This window comes from Uranotaenia lowii, chromosome 1 (genome assembly GCF_029784155.1).
Source record: "Uranotaenia lowii strain MFRU-FL chromosome 1, ASM2978415v1, whole genome shotgun sequence".
Classification (NCBI taxonomy): Eukaryota; Metazoa; Arthropoda; class Insecta; order Diptera; family Culicidae; genus Uranotaenia; species Uranotaenia lowii.
The window spans coordinates 21,067,938-21,089,185 of NC_073691.1; the positions used below are offsets into that span (position 1 = coordinate 21,067,938).

At 31.3% G+C, this 21,248-nt stretch overlaps 1 protein-coding gene across 8 annotated transcripts in view; it reads left to right on the forward strand.

Annotated features, from left to right (window-relative positions):
* The window catches only part of LOC129747360 (rhophilin-2-A), a 269,329-nt gene that overhangs the window by 155,267 nt on the left and 92,814 nt on the right, over nt 1-21,248 (forward strand). The window lies entirely within an intron of this gene.

Consider the following 21,248-nt stretch of genomic DNA (forward strand, 5'->3'; position numbering starts at 1 on the left):
TATTCTACTCTTCACTAAAAATTTGAAAATCGTAATCAAATTTTTATGATCTAGCTTAGCTTAGCTTAGTTAGCTTTATTGACTACTCATATCCACCTTAAATTATTGAACTCGAATTGCTCCATTTACAGGTTTTTTTTTGTTATAAAAAATAGGTTCTAGAAAAACTTCGTATTTTTTTCATTTAATTTCAAACTATACAGTTCGAATTCCATGATCGCTGGCGTGGCTAAGCAGAACAAGTTCCACGTCGCCAATGCACTATGGGCAGTTCCATACTATGAGGCGGCAAAAAGTATGATTAAGTGTTTTGGACTTTTTTGTAATTTTTTTAAGTTTTTGTATGAAAATTACTATTTTGACTAATTTAAAATAAATTCATACCAATTTTTTCATAAACAACTTTTAAAGTAGGATGCTTGGTGTTATTTGATTACTTTTTATTTCTTTCGAAAACCGGGTTTTGAACTAATTAATCAAAAAATGATAAACTTAATCAATAAATGACAACTCAAGAGAAAAATGTGTGAAATGATTGATCAATAATGAGAAACATTTTTTTTGACAAACCAGCATCAACTTTGTTGAATTTATACTTATAGAAGAGTAAAAATTACCCATTTGCATGATATTTTCAGCTTTATATGACTATATCTCAAAAAACGGTGCTTTAATGTGCCTGAAATCTCTTTATTGTATTTTTAGGGCTTTAAACTAGATCTTGATAGTGAAAAAAGTATAGGGAAACGCGGGGATTTTTCTTGGCAAGGCTTTAAAGTTTTTGACTTTTGAAAAAAAATATTATTTACTCATTTTTATCATAGATCAATTTAGTGTGTAAAATTTTTGAATTGTTCAAATGATAGCTTTAAATTTAAGAAAGAAATGTTTTCCATAGAAATATATGGGATTTTTTTTTTTTTCTTCATCATATAAATTTTTCAATTTTTCAATGTCTAATGTCTGTGGTACGTTCAGTATTCAAGATAATGAGTTGAAAAATTGGGAATATCTAAGTCAAATATTAAGTCATTAACTAGTAAAAATAAAAAAGCGATCCGATAAAGTTCCGTTTTTGACTTTTTGCCACCTCAAACCCCATAGTGCAATGGTTGCTACTCCGTGATTAATCGAAGCCATCAATTTTGCACAAAGCCCAAAAAAAAAATGGTGCTTGGGATTAGCAGCCATTCTCATTGTACAAAACTGATTCTCTCCCTTTTTTATATGATTTATATGACTAATAACGGTGCCGGCCACGTCCTAGTAGTCTATGGGGAAAAGGGAAGGTTTGTTAGTAAAATACTCTTGAATACTCAAAAAAAATGTTGAAAAAGGAAACCGTCTATACGTCTGGGAATCGATATTCAATCATTCAAGGAAGGAGTTACGTAAGTTTGTGAAAGATAGAGATCAGGATCCCTTTTTGGTAAATTTTTGGAACATGATTTTCCTACACCTCCTATGCTCTTAGATATTTCCTAAGGAAACTCCTATACCTATGAGGCATTTGATAAATGTTCATTAAAATGGATCGAAAAAAATATTGAAAGCAAATCAATACCATTCAAATTTCTCCCTTAATAAACTAGCTCTTTTTCATAACCATGATCCATGTTGAAGCAAAGAGATTGCAAAAGGGCTTAAATAGTTGAAGACGGAATGTTATTGAAAATGAAATATATTATAATATTTAGACACAAATTTTCCAAATTGTTTTTCTATAATTATTGCCTTTTGAAAAAACTTTGATTTTTTGCTCTCGTTTGCCGCACATTTAACAAATCTTTTGAGCTTTATTGCCTAAAATGCACATTGTAATGTTTTGAATAATCAACACTTTTAAATACATTTTCGATTTTTTTTTTCAACAATTCGAGTAAATATATTCAGCATTTGAAATAATTTAAAAAATTGAACAGTCAAACTCAAAGTTATTAAAATTTGTTCTGCTTCACCTACAGCTTTAAAATAATAAATTCTAGAATTTTCAGAAAGTTATATAGATAACATTGCAACTGTGTCTGACACCGCTGTAGAAAGTCTTCGGGTATCTATTTTTAGGGATTTGAATCAATTAAAAAGTTTGTTGAAGACTGAAAAACGATTAGACTTATGGTCCAAAAATTATCAATAAGAAAACATCTATAATTGTTCTCTCAGAAATCAAAATTAGTCGCGATCTTGGAGAAAGTTAATCATTGAATAAAAATCTTTAATTTCCGAAACTTTGAAATCTTCTACAGTTTAACGACAAAAGTTCACTAGTTGATTAGATGAATTTTTATCCGTTTTAAAAAGTTATTTTGAAAGATCTGTTACAAAAAAAAACTGATTGCAAATTAGCCTTTATACAGTTCTTAAGTTCTTTGCACCTCGGATAAATGTAAAATTTGTTGACTTGTGTTATCGATTTTCTTCACATCATATGAAGTAAATCAATGCTAAAAACACTCGCTTGGAATATTTTACAAATTCAAAGTATCATTCTCTATCAACGATAACAAGTAATTTTAATACAAAATAGTTTAAGTTTTTCACGATTTTAATCAATATAAAATGACCGTTTAAGAACTGTGAACTGAATGAATTTCTTGACTAAAAATTAAAATGAGGATTGTAATGAGGATTCATCTATGATAGTTTTCTTGTTTCTCAAAATTGTTTTTAAAAAAGGCAATACTGGAAAAGAGGTTTCCAAAAAAAGAAAAAAAATTGCACTCCAAATTGCATCGATATACCGAAAAAAATTCGATGAAAAGTTAACCTTTTTTAATATGCAATTTTATAAGGATGTTGAACTTAATTATTTGTAGGTTGAAAACTAATAAAATCCGGCAGAATATGGATTAAGTTCAACCTTCGATATGTCCAAATATGTTGAATTTATCTCTATAAGGGTATTAGAAATTTAAAGCTGGCTTATCTTTGTATCGAACACCATATAACTGATCGATTAAAAACACAACTGGACAGTTTCTTTTAATTCCATAACCAAATTTTTATGGCCTATTAATGTTATTCAAGAGTTACAATCTAGACTCAAAACTTGTGCCAAATCCTTGAAAACCCATCCAATGCTCAAATTTCTGCTACAGTTTTTCAAAATTTTCTCATTTGTTTATAGAAGTTTAGTTCTGAATATCAAATTTATAATGAAATTAAACTCATTTCGGAGGTTTTGGTTCTTAATAGAATCCCTTTATCCAATGTTGAATTTCTATTTTCATATTTTGGATTCTCTATCCAGTTTAGGATTCTTGATTTTCAGTTCGAAAACTCATTAGAAATAAGAAATGAAAAGCTGCTTTGAAATCCTGGTTCAAATTTTGAATTTGCATTTCATATCAAATTTGATTCTAGATTTTCAAAAATTCATAAAATTTTCAGTATCTTGATAATAATTTACCAAATACTAAGAAATTTTGTTTTATATTCAGATTCGAAGTGCTTGTATTTAATTCTTTTGTAAAGGTCAAACAGGCGATCCAAAATTAAATATTTTCAAAATTCATATTTTAGTTCAGATTAAAATTGACAATTTAATTAATAAATTCAGATTGAAATCCAGAAGTAGAGAATTCAAATAATAGATTCACGAATGACGGCTCTGAACTTGGCTGGTAAAATTCAGCTCTGGAGTTAAGATTCTGAAATCGTATTTTTTTGTGCCTACATTTCAGAAATCGTATTGAAATTTGGGAACAGATTGATAACTCAAATTTTGAATTCTGGTTCAGAATTCAGATTCAGAATGCAGATTCAAATCCTTTTTTACGGCCTTTTCGGTTAATTTCATGTTCTCGTGAGAAAGTTTCAAGATTTTAAAAATAATAGATGGGTAGAATAGACCACCAACTACTATTGTGTTGTGGTTGACTAAACCCTGTCCGATTCTACCACTTCAAAATAGTTGATCTGTGCTTGAACAAATGTGAACTATGCTTCTCCACACATTTTCAACACCTGTTTTTTTTCTAGTCCCCTTTTATTCATCCAGAAATTTCAAATTCACCGATAATACCGTAAAAATTTACAATCAACCAAAACTCACAACCATTAATCTCAATAAAAAGGTTCAAATTCTGAAGATGATTTAGCTCGTAAATGAGTTATACAATTAAGATAAAAATATCAAATTGACCTTTTCCTTGAGGAATCCTTAAGGAAAAGGGATTTCGTACTTATAAATTTTATTGTTAGGCAGTATCAAAAATTCCAAATTTATAATCAAGTTTAGTTTGTACATACAATATAACTGAAAATCACATACAAAGTAGAATTTCAGTTATATTTTAATTTTTGTTTTATGAAAAAAAATTAATGTTTATTTAAAGAAAATCATTGACAGGATTTTTAATGTGGGATTGATGTTCCATCAAAAATATTTGCTAACAAAAACACATGTACCTGATCATCATCTTAAACATCTGCAAAAAATTCTTTATTTTTTCAGTGTATTGTCTTTCATTACTATTTTTTTTTTCAAAAGCCAAATTTCAAAATGAAGCCTTAAATTTTGATCAAATTTGCAAGAGCCATATTTGAACCTAAATCTTTTGATCTTTAACTTTTTTTGAAAAATTGATTTATTTTTCTCTAATCTTTGAATTAGTGCAAGAGTTTGGAAGACTATGCTTATTTGATTCGAGAATGCATGAAGTTTTTTTTATAAAGAAATTGAATGCTTCCCAAAAGAACTTATTTTTTGCTCAAATCAAACAAGCTAAATATAACAGACTCATCAACGAATTCAAAGATGAATTGAAAGTGAATTCCCTATTTTGTTACTTGAGGTTCCATTATACAAATTTAGCTCATCATTTTAAAGATTTTAGAACGTATTTTCAAAAGTTACAACTTAATACGTGAAACTTGAAATGTGAAGTACTTAAAGCTAAATAAATATATAGTAACAAAAATAATATGTATTAAGTTTTTTTATTTATGCATAGTATGAGCAAAAAAATCATAGTAAAAAATTGAGAACGGCAAATTAAAAAGGGAGGGGGGGGGCAATTGCCTCGGGCCTCTCTCTCGAGAACAATAATTTAGATGAAACTTGGATATTGACACCCAATAAACTGAGCACAATTTGAGTTTTATGTTTCTTTTCAATGTGAATAAACCCAACAAAATACGGACTTTTTTTAACAATATTCTGCCAACCATTGATTGTTTTACTTGACAACTTTACTTTGAAAACCTGGCCATATTAAAAAAAAATCCGGGGAATCTGAAATGCTTACGCAACAATAAATAATACTTTCTTTTTCCTAATTGTTTAACTTGAAATATATTTTAGGAGGTTCTAGCTTATCAAACTTTAGGTTTTGATTTTGAAATATTTTCTTCACATTAAAAAAAAAAGTTGCATTCTGCGGAATGACTGGAATGAGTTTTTCTCAGTTTTGTTGAAATTTGCATAAATAGCAGTAATTTATTAGATTAGGGAGAAAGAAGATGTAGAATTTTGGAACGTCATGGAATATTACAAGATAACTTAAAATTTACATCATTTGTGAGGAACTTTTACAAAATGCAATTCATAGATAACATCTTGTTTACTTAAATTACATAAAGACTTTTTTAATGAACACTACACAATTTTAGTCGGACAAAATCCGTTTGAAAATCAAGTTTCATTGAAATAAAAAAAATCAAATGAAGTGTAAAAAAACATTGAAAATCATTCAAAATTAGGAGCTTTTAAAGCTTAGCTGAAAATAAAATAAATAAAAATGGGCTTTCGGGAATGCTTACTTTGAAATTAGAAGTATAAGTATATGTAATGCAAAATTAACGATCTTTCCGATACTCAATTTTGAGAATAGCAACAATAATGAAAAAAAAAGAAAAATTTTGTAGGTGCTTGAATTTGACCAATCGGCAATACTGAGTTTCTCTATTGAATTTCTATTCCCAATTTGGTATCAGATTTGTAAATTCGAACTGAAACTATTCCAGCTGATAGAACTATAGAAGTACTAATGACTGTGAGGTGCTTTTATTTGAAAATTATCCTCCGCTGAAGTAATTATCCCGAATTCAGCATATCATATTCCAATTGTGGAAGGTCCATTTCTCAGATTATTTACATCATAAAAACATTCCCGAAGTTGAATTACATATTTCCATGAGTGATTCTTTAAATGTAAATATTTATATTTTCCTAATCTTGTCTTCTATGTGATTTTAAAACAGAGATTAAATTCATTGATATTTTCAAGTATTGGTTTGTTCCTTCAGTTTCATGATTTTTTTTAAGTATTGAGAACTCTATATAATTTTTGAAAGTATCAAACTTATTTGGATTCCTTATCTGATTTTTCAATTATTTTAATACTGATTCCATGTTTTAAACATCTAATCACCATTTATAATTTATGTTTTCAACTTTTGTCACATTGAGAAGAACTTTTCCACAAATGTTTCTGATTTTTTTTCAATATATGATCTAATGAGGATCTTTTTGTTAATTGAAAATTGTAATCGCCATTACAATTAAAATTATTGGCACTTTACATGACAGGGTTTTTTGTGTTTTGAATATATGAAATAAAAATAAAGATGAGAAAGAATAACAAAATTTGCGATTCTTGTTTTGGCTCTGATTATCACTTTGATCCTCAATTTTGTATTGGAATTTTATTTGTAATTTGTTTCTTAAATATTAATTTCATTTTTTTTAAATTATCGATACTTAACCATCCTTTTCGCATTCGTGTCTGAATTTGCGTTGAAATTGTGATTTGAATTTTAGGCACTGATTGGTTCTGGATAAATTCTGATTTATGGTTTTGAATTTTACTCTTGAACTTTTTATCTGTATCTTCATGGAATATGAGTTGATTTTTTTATTTATTTTTTAAGCTTTTGAAATATTAATGCTTCTTATCAATTGCTATGAGGAAAATATTCATTTTGCTTTCGATGAAGCACTTACTATGATACACAATGATGAAATGAAAAACATTTATTTGTTTATGCTTTATTATTCCAAAACAGAGAATTTTAGTTGGTGATAGAGCTGTTTAATAAATTTCGAATTGAATTTTGCATCTATCAGCTCTAATCAGAGTTTACATTTTCGATTAGTTGATCAACTGTTCCACGATGTTTAACAATTATTGTTTGAAGATTCCATAAACTGTCTTCTACGCAGACATAATGGTTATTTGAAGGCAATATGTTGAACTCATTTTCAGTTACTTCGTGTGTTCAAAAAATTATGTATTCTATAAAATGGCATCGATCCATACGGCAAGGTTGCCGAAATTACAGAAAAATCTGTAATTTCACAGAATTTTTAGCAAATTTTCATCACCAAATCTGTGTCACAGAACACAGAATTTTGAAATATTCACAGAATTCACAGAACTTAGAATGGATTTCCAAAATAATAATTTTTTTAGACTAGGTAAATGAAATTTAGATTTCTTACTTTGAATTTGAAAAGTATGATAAGAGTGGTAATGTAAGTTGATTTTTCTCATCTAAAAGTTCGAAAAACCCAATTTATCATGAATTTTCAATGAAATCAAAGGAATTAGCATCACAGAAAACTATCACGGAATTTTTGGGTGAAATCACAGATAATCAGAATTTTTTTTCTCACAAACACAAAAATTTTTTCGGCAACCTTGCCATAGGGGCCTCCCGAGAAAAATTGCCTTGGTCCTCCCGATGGTTTAATACGGCCCTGCTAACGATTGATTATCATTTTGGATTGGAACTTCCGCTTTCGTGGGCTGAGCATTTTTGGCATTGTTTTGCAATTTCTGTCGGTTCATCCGGGGTTTCCGGGAGTCGATTTTTAATAAAAACTCACTAGAGTATTGAAAACATCCTAATGCGAAAAAAATTCTAGCGAATCGAGATTCAGTTAATTCTTTTCAGTAGGTCGAGAATAAGTTAACGGAAACCTAATTCAAGGTTGCTTTTAATTTGCATAGAATTACTATAAAATTCCAACCATATTCCTCTAAAGTATTGAATAGCTATATGCAATGAAATGCTTTGAGAAAAACTTGAATTTTTCATATTATGGAATACCAACTGTAAAAGTTTACTTTAAAAAATAAAGTTAATTGTAGCATAAGTATTGCTAACCTTTGTTTTGTTTTTTTTTGTCCTTCTACTCACTTGTCAATGGGTATTGATTTGATAAAAAGAGGATAAAAAATTTAAAATAAGCTGTTTCCCTTGATCATAACAACACAAGTGCCAATTTACCTATCATATGCTGCTTAGTGTTGACCCGATCAGGAGAGCATATCTAAATAATAACTCAAACGTATCTCACCAAGATATTTATATCTGATTCAGTTATAATTAAGTACTCAAAATTTTCGATTTTAAGTTTCTCCAATCTGAATTATATCTTATTCTGATTGACAAACTTGAATGGGGTTGAGCTCATATTCAATGATCAAGATTTTTTTCGGATTGTCCTAAAATAAAATGATTATATCTTATTTTGATATACGTACAACTTTTTCTAAAACACGGACATCGAAGTCAACGGCTCAAACCTTACATTAACGAGTTTCGCTCAATCGATTCATAAAATTGAATCAAATTTTTGGTAAACCAAAAATGGGACATGGAACTAGAAAATTTTCTCGAAGCACTTATATCTTGATAAGTTATAATTTTGATATAATTTGTTCTGTCCAATATCAAACCATGCTATCTGAACGAGATATAATCTTGATAGGAGCATATCAAAAACTGATATAATTTAGCTATGATCGTATAGATTTTTTGATATAATTTGAGATATTTTAACATCCTACGAGTACTGAATTATAACTCATTTAGATAGAAAAAAAAAGTATCAAAATATCTCATTTTGATATAATTTTGTTTTTCTCTCCTGATCGGGGAATGCAAAATATCCTAAAGCAGAATGTGACCATCATTATGAAATTCGCTGAATGCTTTAGGATAGTAATGAAAAATTCACCACGCTTAAATTACCCGTGCTATGTACATGTAAACCAGCTTCTGATACATGCTGATCATTGTTAAAGGAGCTGTGTTGTAAAATCATCGCTCAAGTCAGTCATCAATGCACGTTTAACAAGAAAACATCAAACTTCCCGAGGCTTCTCCGATGATGACGTTTGGCTGTCATTACGAGACGGACGCCATGTTAATGGAATTGATTTCCAGCAAACTGATCCGGCAGATTCGTTACACCTCAACTGGCGTATGTGTAGGAATTTTCACCGCCCGGGGAATATCATTGAAGCGGCTAATGGGAATCGATCGTTTGCGATCATCGCAAATAGAGCTGAATCGAGCCGCTTTTCCCCTTTTGTATGTTGTGGTTTAAAAATTCAATTCAATATAATAAAAAACTATTACTTTGAAGAGTAATTTTTCGAAATATGGGTCGTATACACCTAGTATTTAAGACCAATTTTCCCAAACTTTCTCAAGACGTTCGCCCCTAAGCGTCACCCACTAAAAACTTTGAAAATCAAAAAACGTCAACTGGAGATATCGTTTCTACTTCAAATTCCAGCTATAAATCAGTTAAAGATTCCGTAACAATCCAAGAAAATTTTGAAACAAATCAATATCTCCTTGTCAATATTTTGACCTTTCAAAGTTAGACATATTTTGTTGTGGGTGACGCTTGGCGACAAACGTATTAATCAATAAAAGACATTGCATACAAACTTGCATGCATGTTTATGGTTCCATTGTAAACACCTCTGGTACACTTATGTCCTAAAACAAATAATATCAACTATGTTATTTTTTTCAGTCTAAAATTCAAAGAATGCTCTGAAATACATCATTTCGATAGCAAAATCGCTCATCTTTCAATGGATCTCTTAAACCTCAACTGATGACCTAAAGAAAAAAAAAACAGTAAAAACATAGCTGGATAGAAATGGACCCGTAAAAAATCCACCGATATCAATTTCGATTCATCGATGATTAACGGTTTCAAAATTTCCCCACTATCACTCCGTCTTCCAAACTCACAATTGGATTTTCGTTCTGCTATTCGGCACAATTTTTTTCGGTTCGTTTTTTTTTTTTTTGTTTTGAGTTTTCTGGAACACGCGCGCTTCTTTTGTTTTTAACCATTCCAAACGGGGATTATATTTGCTTAGATGTTTCCTTCCGTAATTTCTTTTCGATTTTTCGGAGCCGATTGAAATTGGGTTTGTTTTTCGGTCTTTGTTCGCCACCGTTCGATCATCGCGCTCTGGGCGGATGTAGATACCAATATTATTTTTTGTTTTAATTTCTAGCGGGTAATCGGGCGGTTCCATGACTCGGTTGTGCCAGATTTCGATTGTTCCCGTTCGATTGATTGGGGGTTTTTCCTTCTAATTGTTCAATGAAACAATGTCAGTCGAGCAAGCACAATGGGGTTCGGGTTCGAAATGAGGGATGAGTCGATTTCGGGTCATCTTTGAATTTCTCAAAGCCTGCGGTCTAAAAAGCTTTGTTTTGGCTCCAACCTCATCCATCTTTGGACCATGCCAATTCGGCATAATCCACACCAGTGAGTCGATGGCTTTCGACGCCTTCACGGAGAAACAAGTATAGTTTTATCAACTAATTTCGCCTATATTCAATCATATTGATGATTGATTTTCGGCCGTCTATATTTTTTAAATATTAAACTATATTTAAATTTTCAACCATGAATATAATAAATTCATCTATATATACTGATTGATGTTGAGAATTCAACTACACACATTGTAGATTCAACTATACAGCTATGGTTGATTCCACTATAAACATGACTGAACAATTATACTTCTATGATTGATTTCTAGCGTTCAACTATATTTATAGTTGATTTTTATTGTAGTTTCCTGCATTTATTTTATTTTTATTTTGGTTTTCAACATATTTTGTTTATTTGTAAGCACCAAAAAGGTTGCTTTGCTCGGGTAAACGGTCTGCTTCCCGATGAAACGCAAATCGGTGCCACCCAACCAGGATGTCTACTACCGATTCCTCCAGCGGCATCGTTTCCTTCCCTTGCATTTTAGTTGCTGCTACATCTGGCTAGAATTAACCAGATGGGAGGAAAAAAAATTGCCACAATTGCTATCCAATTATACCTCCTTTGCTCATTAATTCCGGTTTAGCCATTGATAAACACGAGCTGCCTGCTGCTGAGGGCACTCTAGCTACACTTATCATAGGGTTGCCATCCGTCCCGCAAAAGCGGGACATGTCCCGTTTACTGACTAAAACTGGAAAAATCAAACTTGATCCTCAATTTCAATAAAATTCATTAGTTCAAAACAAAGTATCCCTTAAATTACAGTAAGAGTCTGATTCAGTTAAGCGTTTTTGGAGCACGTTCAAAAAATGCAATAATATAACTTTGAAAAAAATATTGTTTAAGTACCTTCCAAATGATTATATGATTTGGCAACACAAAATGTACGGGCATGTTGTCAAAATCGAACGGGGTCTGTAGATCGTAATTTTTCAACAAAATCTTCGTTAAATTGCCTTTTATTATACACCACCTTTTTTGACTCAATTATCCATAAAATACAATGATGGAAGTTTTCTCGAGCTTTCAAATTTTTAAAACAAATTTGAAAAATATTTGTTACTGCATGAAGGTTTTTAACGTTAAGCAGTTTACATGTAGGACTTAAATTACTCTCAAATAACGTGTTAATTAGCGAGAACCGTGGAAAATAACCGGCATAAAACCGTGTAGATCGGAGTCATGTAAGAAAAACTAAGCAAAATCAATGCGCATTAAAAAGACCTTAGTGTACTTTCTGTGAATAACTTTGACTGATGGTAAACGTCTAAGTTTAGCAATACAATTAAGCTTTTTTAAGAGTTTCTAAAATGTCCCGCTTTTTTCGGCTTTGTCCCGCTTTTTTGTCCTGAAATGTCCCGCTTTTTTCTGAATGTATCTGGCAAGCCTAACTTATCAACATGTTGTGTTTGGATGTGTAGTTATTATTCAAGTATCACACAATCATTATCACAATCATTACATTACAGTTGAATCTATCATATTTATGGTTGAATGGGAGAGGTCAACCAGGAATTTATAGTTGAATCAACTATAAAGAATATATAAAATCAGTCATACAATTATAGTTGATTTTATCATATTTGCAATTGAATCAATTATATCATTACAATTGAATCTATCATATTTAAATTTAAAGGGAGAAGTCAAGCAGGAATGTATAGTTGAATTTATCATATTTATTGTTGAATGCCTAAAATCAATCATACATAGGTTGCAGGAATTTTTTCAGCACGTATCCAGGTCGGACAATCCGGGCCATTTTCTTAAAAAACCTGGCAAAATCCGGGTAGTTCATTTCTAAATTGACAACCGAAAATCCGGGCAATACCCGGGCAAATTTTCATATAACCCAGAAATGGCTCAACAAAAATCAAGATAAAAATTGAAAAAAAATATTTTTTCCATCAAAATTCAGATTTAAAATCGTATTTTAGGCTTCGAAAAATGCTTTCATGATTATTTTTGCAAAATCGGCTCAAAATATTTTTTCTGTGCCAGTTAAAAAATGTACAACAATTTTTTTTTTGTTTGATTTCCCAAATTAACTGAAAAACTCCGGGAGAAATCCTAGCATTTTTCAACGAACTCCGGGCCGGGCCGGACTGTTCCCAAATTTTGTATCAAATATCCGGGCAAACCCGGATAAAACCGGGCAATCAGGCAACCCTAATCATACAATTGTAATTGAATCTATCATATTTACAGTTGAATTAATTATACCATAATAGTTGAATCCATTTTATTCAGAGTTGATTGCGTAAGGTCAATCATCAATTTGTAATTAATTCTATTATATTTATAGTTGGATGCAATAAATTCAACTACGCTTTGATGATTGGTTTAACCAGCTGAAATAGTTAGAACAACAGTCTTCATTTTTCTCCGTGTTGGGTAGCCTGCCTGCCTCCGCTTTACAATGAACCGAGTAACCTTAAATATTCAACCAAGGTGTTCGATCTTGACACGTACATCAGTGAAAATGCTAGCTCACTTCAAAAGTCATAATCCTTGTTCTAGTCCTTGCCCTTATTCTGGTACTAGCTCTAGTCCTGGTACTAGCTCTATCCATGGTCTAGTCTTTGTCATAGTCCTCGTACTAATCCCTTCCCTAGACCTAGTTCTAGTTATAGTCCTAAGATTAGTCTATGTCCTTGTCTTGGTCCTTGTCCTAGTCCTTGTCCTAGTCCTTGTCCTAGTCCTTGTCCTAGTCCTTGTCCTAGTCCTTGTCCTAGTCCTTGTCCTAGTCCTTGTCCTAGTCCTTGTCCTAGTCCTTGTCCTAGTCCTTGTCCTAGTCCTTGTCCTAGTCCTTGTCCTAGTCCTTGTCTTAGTCCTTGTCCTAGTCCTTGTCCTAGTCCTTGTCTTAGTCCTTGTCTTAGTCCTTGTCCTAGTCCTTGTCCTAGTCCTTGTCCTAGTCCTTGTCCTAGTCCTTGTCCTAGTCCTTGTCCTAGTCCTTGTCCTAGTCCTTGTCCTAGTCCTTGTCCTAGTCCTTGTCCTAGTCCTTGTCCTAGTCCTTGTCCTAGTCCTTGTCCTAGTCCTTGTCCTAGTCCTTGTCCTAGTCCTTGTCCTTGTCCTAGTCCTTGTCCTAGTCCTTGTCCTAGTCCTTGTCCTAGTCCTTGTCCTAGTCCTTGTCCTAGTCCTTGTCCTAGTCCTTGTCCTAGTCCTTGTCCTAGTCCTTGTCCTAGTCCTTGTCCTAGTCCTTGTCCTAGTCCTTGTCCTAGTTCTTGTCCTAGTCCTTGTCCTAGTCCTTGTCCTAGTCCTTGTCCTAGTCCTTGTCCTAGTCCTTGTCCTAGTCCTTGTCCTAGTCCTTGTCCTAGTCCTTGTCCTAGTCCTTGTCCTAGTCCTTGTCCTAGTCCTTGTCCTAGTCCTTGTCCTAGTCCTTGTCCTAGTCCTGGTCCTTGTCCTAGCCCTATTCCTTGTCCTAGACCTAGCACATGTTCTAGTCCTGTTCTTAGTCCTGGTCTTAGTCTAAAACCTTTTACTTTTATTTGTCCTAAATGAATTTTCTTATACATATAAACCTTATCTCTAACGGATTTCACTCCAAATCGACACGAAGTTGGCATGACCCTCCCAGAATTCAATGTAAGTTCGTGAGCATAAAGATCTTACCTAGTGAAGCAACTTGGCATACTTAGTTTTCCCGAAAATTATCTAGACTAACATTTGAAAACGGCCAAACTTTTCTGGCGAAAATTTTAAAAACATTTTAAGGTCGAAAAATACAATTCCTACACTAAGGTTGCCAGATTGACGGATATTTAATACTTAATTCAAGAACAGTCCGGCCCGGCCAGGTTGCCCGGATTTCACTAAAAAATGCCCGGATTTTGTTCGTGTTTACTCATTTTTTTTGGCAAATTTAACAACAAAAAAAAACAACAAACACCTTCAAAACGAATTTTTTTCAACAAGTTTTATAAAAATAGTCATGAAATGTTTTTTGGAAGCCTAAAATACGGTTCAAAATCTATCGATGAGTTTTGATGAAAAAAAAATTTTTTTTTCTTGATTTTTGTTGAGAAATTTCTGTGTTGTACTTGCTGATAAAATTCTGGCAACCTTATCCTACACAAATGTGGTTCATGAGAGAGTTTTGGAATAATGATTGAAATTCTAAAAAAAAATATTGATTTTTTTGTAAATAAGAGCTTTGATTGTAATAATTAATGATAAAGGTAAGTAAAAACCCTACACTAAAAAAAAATGCAAACTAAAAACTTAAAACGATTTAAAAATTGGCCATCTCAGTATTCAATCTTTTTTTTTTGTGGTGGGGAATAATGTGGTCTACAACTCTTCTAAATATCGCAAAGTGAATACGTACTGAAAAAAAGTTTTTTTCTATCAAATTTTTTTTTATTTTTTTTTATGAAAAACGAAAAACAAAGGTTTTGGGTGTATAACAATGAAACTTAATAAGAATCAGATCATTATAGAGTAATCCGTTGACTTTTGGCATATTTGAAAATAAAAACTACAATAATTGTTGATGGGAGGGTGCGTATGATCGACCTTTATAGAGCATTTGACGAAGTTTCAATAAAAATGACCAGATGTTTTGAGTTCACACAAATATTTTATTTCGACTTTTTGGCTACTCGTCTTAGGTTTTTTTTTATCAAATTCTAAGATGACGTTTTTAGTAAATTGAGTTTTAGTTTTTTAAATGCTTTTTTCTCAGTGTAGGATTTTTAAATATTTTTTGTCAATATTTTTTTCTAAAAACTCAATTATTTTTCTAAAACTCTCCCGTAGACTACATTTGTGTAGGAATTGTAATTTTAGAGCTAAAAATATTCATAAAAAAATCGCCTGAAAAATTTAGCCCTTTTCAAATGTTAGTCCAGATCATTTTTGGGAAGACTAAGTATGCCAAGAGCCTCAACTATGTAAGGACTATACACACACAAAGTTTCATTCAATTTTAAGAGGGTCATGCCAGATATTGTGTCGAGTTGGCGCTAAATCCGTCATCTATCCACAAATTAAAAACCTTATCCCAAAATTTAACCGATTCCACCCCTTTGAAAGTAAAAGGGGTTTGTGATCATAAACTTATGTACAACAACATCACAATCATGTAAAACACCATGTAATTCTTTGGTTTATTCAATTACTCAATGTTTCAAATTCTGTTCCTCGCAACAAGGAAGCTGTCGCTTCATGTACCAGGCTTTGCACCCCGAAAAAAAATCGAAGGTAAAGCCGGGACTTGTGTACGGATATTTTGACGGCATGCACTAACTTCGCGTCTTGTTCGAACAAACCGGCGCGGCGCCGCGGCTCTTATGACTTTTCCTTATCACGCATGATTGATTTCTGTTCGCGGCGGCGGCAGCATTTTTTTTTCTTGTGATGTCCAAAAAACAGGTCCAGTCGACTGATTCTTATGTCATCCTATAAAAAGTCATGTAAAGGTTCAACTGTTCCTTAAAATTTTGAACTTCAGCAATTAGTCAAAATCGTCATCAGCTCAGCTAGATCTAAATTTGAACCCTAAAAGGGTGACTTTACAATTTCGAATTGTACACTTACTCAATATGAACGTAAATGGATTTATTACTCATTCTGGCTATAATGACTTTCCGGGTGACGGTCCAATAGACGTTCGATTTCCGGTTGTGTTGCTTTGGTGCAGTTGCATTAAATTTCAACCAAGCCCGCATTTTTTCACAGCGTCTTTCGATTCTGACGATAGGTTCTGATTTTTCGAAATCAACTTGTGACTGTTTTTCATCATTCTGTTTTGGGGAGCCGTCTTACTTAAAAAGGAGTATTTTGTACGCAATGAAACAACTCAAAAACGAACACATTTGAAGCTTTTTCTTTTTTGTTTTCTTTTTGGAACATAATCTGATCCTCAGTTTAAACCAGTAACAAATACTGTTTGCTCAAAAATTTAGGTCCAAAACTCACAAGTTCATTTAATGGTATTTAGATTTTTTTTAATTTAAACGGATTGTGTTTTGCGTGCAATTGATCCAACTTAACAGGACTTTACACAGTGCTCAAAAGTGTTTGAGGCCAAACAATTCAACGAAAATTTTTAAAACTACTTAACCATTCATTAAAAAAACGCACGCAGTAACGACTTGGCCACTTTGCAATCAAAGATTCACAAAATAATGAAAAACCCAAACCCAAACCCAAAACGGCGTTCGTTCAGCTTCAATTCCAGTCCGACAGCATCTCGGTAGCAATTGGCAGCCTTTGGATCGCGGGTTTTTTTTTTCGGGGGAAGTTCCCTTCTGGAACGACTCAACAATGGACACGACTGGATGACTTTCGGATTTGATTCAAGAGATTTGACCGCAGGGTACGCTGTTTGATAGATTGCTGGATCGATGGATGAATGGGTTCCGAAAGTTTGAAGTTTGAAGCTCTCGTCGTTATTTTGTCCATGGCCGCTTCCCAGCTGGAATGTTTGGCTTCGAGTGGAAACCCATGAGGGTACCATTATATTTTTGATGTATCAAAATGAAGCGAGACGGAGAATGGGCTCCTCTGGATCGGTTTGACCTGATTAGTGATGAATAGTGTGTTCCTCTTCTTGAAAGGGGGAAGGTTGTGAAATTTTTTAAAAGTGATTTCCGCGGGACTTGACACGTATATGGAAAGGTAGCAATAAGTGAGCTGAGAAGGCTTTTAAAAGCTGACATGAAGTTTTTTTTTTTTAAAGAGGAATTAATTTTCCGATTTGTTGATTAGAACAACCAATTGCGTGATGAGATCTGGGTAAAATAAAAAAAGATGTTTTTCAATCAAAACAAATTTATTTTTAGAGTTGAAAATGAAATTTGAGAGTTGAAGGCTGGAGTTTAAGTCTAAGAGCCGTCAGTCGAGAGCCTGAAGATTACAGTTGGAAATGCGATTTATAAAAAAAATCTAGAAAACCTAAAATCGATGGATGAATGCATCAACAAAAAAGTGACAGATTGAACGATTGACATATTAAGAGATTGATAGATTGATAGATTGATAGATTGATAGATTGATAGATTGATAGATTGATAGATTGATAGATTGATAGATTGATAGATTGATAGATTGATAGATTGATAGATTGATAGATTGATAGATTGATAGATTGATAGATTGATAGATTGATAGATTGATAGATTGATAGATTGATAGATTGATAGATTGATAGATTGATAGATTGATAGATTGATAGATTGATAGATTGATAGATTGATAGATTGATAGATTGACAGATTGATAGATTGATAGATTGATAGATTGATAGATTGATAGATTGTCATTTTTTTATTTGTCATTTTTGACATTTTTGTAATTTTTGATATTTTTGACATTTTTGAAGTTTTTGATATTTTTGACATTTTTGACTTTCTGACATTTTTTACCTTTTTGAAATTTTTCACATTTTTGACGTTTTTGACATTTTTGACATTTTTGACATTTTTGACATTTTTGACATTTTTGACATTTTTGACATTTTTGACATTTTTGACATTTTTGACATTTTTGACATTTTTGACATTTTTGACATTTTTGACATTTTTGACATTTTAGACAATTTTGACATTTTTGACATTTTTGGCATTTTTAGCATTTTTGACATTTTTTACATTTATGACATTTATGACATTTTTGACATTTTTGACATTTTTGACATTTTTTACATTTTTTACATTTTTGACATTTTTGACATTTTTGACATTTTTGACATTTTTGACATTTTTGACATTTTTGAAATTTTTGACATTTTTGACATTTTTGACATTTTTGGCATTTTTGACATTTTTGACATTTTTGACATTTTTGACATTTTTGACATTTTTGACATTTTTGACATTTTTTACATTTTTGACATTTTTGACATTTTTGACATTTTTGACATTTTTGACATTTTTGACATTTTTGACATTTTTGACATTTTTGACATTTTTGATATTCTTGACATTTTTGACTTTTTTGACATTTTTTACATATTTGACATTTTTGACATTTTTGACATTTTTGAAATTTTTGAAATTTTTGAAATTTTTGAAATTTTTGAAATTTTTGATATTTTTGACATTTTAGACATTTTTGTCGCTTTTGTCATTTTTGTCGTTTTTGTCATTTTTGTCGTTTCTGTCATTTGTGTCAATTTTATCATTTTTATCATTTTTATCATTTTTGTCATATTTTTCATTTTTGTCATTTTTGTCATTTTTGTCATTTTTGTCATTTTTGTCATTTTTGTCATTTTTGTCATTTTTGTCATTTTTGTCATTTTTTGTCATTTTTGTCATTTTTGTCATTTTTGTCATTTTTGTCATTTTTGTCATTTTTGTCATTTTTGTCATTTTTGTCATTTTTGTCATTTTTGTCATTTTTGTCATTTTTGTCATTTTTGTCATTTTTGTCATTTTTGTCATTTTTGTCATTTTTGTCATTTTTGTCATTTTTGTCATTTTTGTCATTTTTGTCATTTTTGTCATTTTTGTCATTTTTGTCATTTTTGTCATTTTTGTCATTTTTGTCATTTTTATCATTTTTGTCATTTTTGTCATTTTTGTCATTTTTGTCATTTTTGTCATTTTTGTCATTTTTGTCATTTTTGTCATTTTTGTCATTTTTGTCATTTTTGTCATTTTTGTCATTTTTGTCATTTTTGTCATTTTTGTCATTTTTGTCATTTTTGTCATTTTTGTCATTTTTGTCATTTTTGTCATTTTTGACATTTTTGTCATTCCTGACATTTTTGACATTTTTGACATTTTTGTCATATTTGTCATTTTTAGCAATTTTGACAATTTTGTTGTTTTAGACATTTTTGGAATTATCCTAGATTTTGTCAATTATGCATTTTTTTTTTTTATCGCTTCTGTCATTTTATTGTTTTTCTTATTATTGTTCCTTTATTATTTTGTCATTTTCATTATGTCTTTTTGACTGATGTTTTTTGTATTTTTTTTTTAAATATTATTGATTTTTTTTTCTTCTTCTTCATATTTGTTTTTTTTTTTATTTTTGTGTCTTTATTTATTTTTGTAATTCTTGGCATTTTTTTTAAATATTTTTAATTGTTGTATTTTTTGTCATTCTTGTTATTTTTGTTAGTTTGTATTCTTTTGAATTTTGTCAACTTTCTATTTTTGTCATTTTTTAATTTTAATCGTTTTTGTATTTTTTTTTATATTTGTATTATTTTTCACATTTTTTTATCATTTTTTTTTGTTCTTGTTGTTTTTTTCGTTACTGAATTTGCTTTTCTTTTCTTTTTTTCTTTTTCAGCTGTATTGTTATTATTTTATGTTTTTCAATTTTTTTTTCTTCTTTATAATTTTTGTTTTTTTTTTCATGATTTTTTTATTTTTTCATTTTTGTAATTTTTTGTTCATTTCTGTAGTTTTGTTTAAATTTCATTTTTGGCAACTTTGTTGCTTTTTTGCATTTTTTTGAATTATTGTCCTTTTTGCCATTTTTTTTTTTTATTCTTTTCATTCCGTCTTTTTTGTCATTGCCAAATTTTTTGATTATAAACTGAAAACTGATCGCTTGAAATTTGAAAGTTGAGATTTGAGACTTGAAAATTGAGTGTTGAGTATTGAAAGTTGCAAGTTTGTGTTGTAAGAATTGAGAGTCGTAAAATAAGAGTCAAGAGTCGTAAGTCGACAGTTGAAAAATAGGAGTTGAAAATCAAAAAATGAAAATTGAGAGTTGAGAGTTCAGTGTTGACAGTGAGAGTTGAAAGTTTCTAATTCAGAGACGCTAGTTTAGAGTTAAAAGTTGAATGTTGAGCATTGAGAGTTGACAATTGAATTTTTAAAGTTGAGAGTTGAGAGTCAAAATTTGAGAGTTTAGAGTTGAAAATCAAGAGCTAGGAGTTGAGAAGAATAAGTTGAGATTCAAGAGTATAGAATCGAGAGGCGAGAGTCGAAAGAACACAGTTTAAGAAAAGAAATGAAAATTGTAAGTCGAGAGTTGACAGTTAAGATTTCACAATTGAGAATTGAGAGATCGTTACAAGATGACAGTGATGAGTTTTCAGCTGAAAGTTGTTCAGCAAAACTTTTAACGGTTGAATGTTGAGATTTCAAAGTTGTGAATCAAATTGAGCTTTCGTAGTGTTTTGTATGTATATTCGAAATAAAAAAAATAGCGCTTGTTTTCCTATTTTTATCTTCAATGAAAAAAATCAGTCATTACATTTTTTTTTTGGCTTTAAGTGACCTCAAAACAAAACTTCTTCAACTTCTTTTTTCTGACCACAGAAACGAAAAACCGACCACCCATTTCAATGTCAATGTTAAACGCCCCATCCGAAATTGTGGCTAAATTTAGGCCAATTTGCATTCAATCATCGATCGAGCATCTTTTGGTGGTGAAAATTCACCCACCGCCTACTGAAAAATCGGCAAAGACGAACCGATTAAAAAGTCAAACGAAACGATAAACGAATTGCTCAAAATTACCATGGCCTGCTGCTGCTTTTGCTTCTCGTTTCCGTTACCAAGAGCAACCAAATTGATGATGATGATGATGGAGTTGTTGTAGCGGCGTAGCTGATATGCTGATATGTAGTTTTTTTAAAGAGAGGTTAACAATTTGCGGCGGATACCGCACAATAATCATGGCGCGTGAGCAGTGAAGCCAAAAGATGGAATTAAGAAGATCGATCGCCTCGAAGGCCTTGATCATCACGTTTAAGTGGGAGAGGATGGATGGAAGAAAATGGAGAAATTATCTT